The sequence below is a fragment of the Portunus trituberculatus genome, chromosome 6, assembly GCF_017591435.1.
Source record: "Portunus trituberculatus isolate SZX2019 chromosome 6, ASM1759143v1, whole genome shotgun sequence".
In the NCBI taxonomy this organism is placed as follows: Eukaryota; Metazoa; Arthropoda; class Malacostraca; order Decapoda; family Portunidae; genus Portunus; species Portunus trituberculatus.
In genome coordinates this window covers 9,029,252-9,031,751 of record NC_059260.1, presented here as the reverse complement: position 1 = coordinate 9,031,751, position 2,500 = coordinate 9,029,252, and the positions used below count along the sequence as shown (strand labels likewise).

The window sequence follows — 2,500 nt, the reverse complement described above, 5'->3', positions numbered from 1 at the left end:
AAACACGTTCTTTATAAATTATTTATTTGTATTTGCAATTCATTAGCAATAAGATTATATTATTCTTTCCAGATGGTGGACCTCCTGCCAACCCTCCTCTCTCCCAGCACAATGAGTTAATCTTTGAGATTTTGGACCCTAAGAATGTCTCTATTCATGGGTGTACCAATAAGGCAAGAATCATTGAATGCACCTTCCTTAACAAAGGATAAGCCACTTGTAGATATAGCAATATTAGGCCATAATGTTGTCTCAAATGTCTGCAATCCAAAATACTCGTTCCCATTTAGTTTACAACTTAGAGTTAAACACAATGGTAAATTTGTTATCTAGTGTTGAGAAAAATTTTTTTTTCGTTATTCTTTAACCAAACAGCTAAAACAGTAATAAGAAAAGAAAAAAAAAACTAATAAAGTTAACTTAATTCCTATCCCTTCTCCCCCCTCATAAATATGGTGTTGTAGTGGGTGAATGTGTTAATGATAACAAGTCTTAGGGATTTACAGTTTCTTAGACATGGGCTTCCTTCAAACAGAATAGGATTTAAGTCAAACACATTGTACCCTTAGCTAGATTTACTGGTTTCTGTTACTTTTGTCCTTAGCAATAAAACCAAAAACATTATCAGCTTAGTTTCTGAAGTTAGAACTAATGATGCCAGCAGTGTGCAGGCAGCAGATGATGCTGGGGAAGTGGCAGAGGCAGCCCAACAGAGAGAAGTGGTGACCGAGGCAGTGGGTGTTGAGGAGGAGGCACCTGCCACACCACTTGCAGCACCAACAGGGGCCAGACTTGCCTGGTACATCACTGGTGTTTGTGGATGAGGAGGAGATCATCCACCTGCAGAAGAAAAGGAAGCTTGAGCTTGCACTCCTTGAAGAATCTATAATGGCTCAGGAAAGGAAGCAAGAAGCAGAACAGGCTAAGTACATGTACTACACACAAAAACTAGAGTACCAGAAACAAACAAATAAAAAATAGTAATAAAGATATAAATAATGTACTATTTGTTTTGTTTGTAACCACTCAACCAAATATTAGTGTTAACACAAAATTAACTGCAGTTTCTATATGCTCAACCTACAATCTACTTACTTCAGGTATGGAGAGAGAAAAAAAAAAAAAAAACTACTTACATGAGAATAACACCAATCTCAGCAGTCATGACACTGGTGTCTCATCACTCATCAATGCTGTAAAAGAAAGACATTGATTTACTGCTTGATGTTGTATCACATTATATATATATATATATATATATATATATATATATATATATATATATATATATATATATATATATATATATATATATATATATATATATATATAATATATATATATATATATATATATATATATATATATAAAACTACAGAACAATTGATAATGTAGTCAATGCCACACTCATAAAAATCAGTGAAAAATAATTAAGAAAGAATCATTTAAGTTAGTTGTGAAAGTGTGTTAATTATTTTTTTAGATGTTGCTGAGATACACATTCATCATAACCCATTTAAATATTGTAAGGCTGAACAGTGATACTGTGGTATCTGTGAAGAACTCTATCTTTTCAATAGTGGGTGACTGGCAGAGAGTGAGGCAAGGAAGATGAAATCACCAACATAACAGTGCACACACAACAAAACAAGACATATAAATATAAATAACAAAGTGACAGAGGGGAAAAAACTTAAGAATGCTACTATAATCAGCATTATGGGTTGTGTTACTTACTTGAAGTGAAGCACAACAAATTCATCCCTGTAAAGGATTACTTCATGGCGACTTTGAACTTTCTGTGCTAGGAGTCGCTCCTCGTTGCCTCCATCCTCGGCTGCAGCAAGATGTTCTTCTTCCTCAGGAAGAATGATGTTTCTTGCTTTGCAGATGTTGTGCAGCAGTGCACAAACCTCTACAATTTGGCAGACCTTGGATGGAGGACCAACTCGGATCTCACTGTGTAGCATGTGAAAATGTCGTTTCAGCTGCCCGATGCCTCTCAACAACGCTGCGGGTTTTCTTGTGGGCCCTGAAATTAATATAGATTTCAATCTCACAATGCAGTACTTGAAATTGGTATGATGCATTAATTTATATTTTTGCAAACATTTAGGTTATGTCATGTATAAGGTTAAGTTAAGATTCATTGTATGATAATGATTTGTGACATGATAGCTTGAACATTATGAAACAAAAAAACAAAAAAATCTCTAGTATAACATTGGTTAGGTTAATATATTCACATGAAAACTTAGAATAAAAAAGAAGAAACTCTTAAATATTTGGAAATTTTCATGAAATTTACTTGTTGTATTGGTGATTTTAACCAACACACTTTACATAATTATAGTCATCTGCAGGGTCTACATTTTACTTTATGGAGCATTTCTAGCCCTATTTTACCTTATCAGATATTAATGATACGTATACTTTTTGGGGGATCCAGAGGGGGCAAAGCTCCCCAGGTAGGAGGTTACACAATGTTAAATTACTTTAC

General features: G+C 34.2%; 1 protein-coding gene and 1 long non-coding RNA gene across 2 annotated transcripts in view; one reads left to right on the top strand and one right to left on the bottom strand.

Moving 5' to 3' along the window:
- Positions 1 to 2,500, top strand: part of LOC123517268 — a 230,171-nt gene that overhangs the window by 225,586 nt on the left and 2,085 nt on the right. The gene's annotated exons all lie outside the window — the stretch shown is intronic.
- Positions 561 to 1,976, bottom strand: LOC123517284. Its single transcript, XR_006678427.1, has 3 exons — positions 1,738 to 1,976; positions 1,137 to 1,193; positions 561 to 840 (listed from the first exon to the last, which is right to left on the bottom strand). It is a non-coding gene; the product is annotated as an uncharacterized LOC123517284 (long non-coding RNA).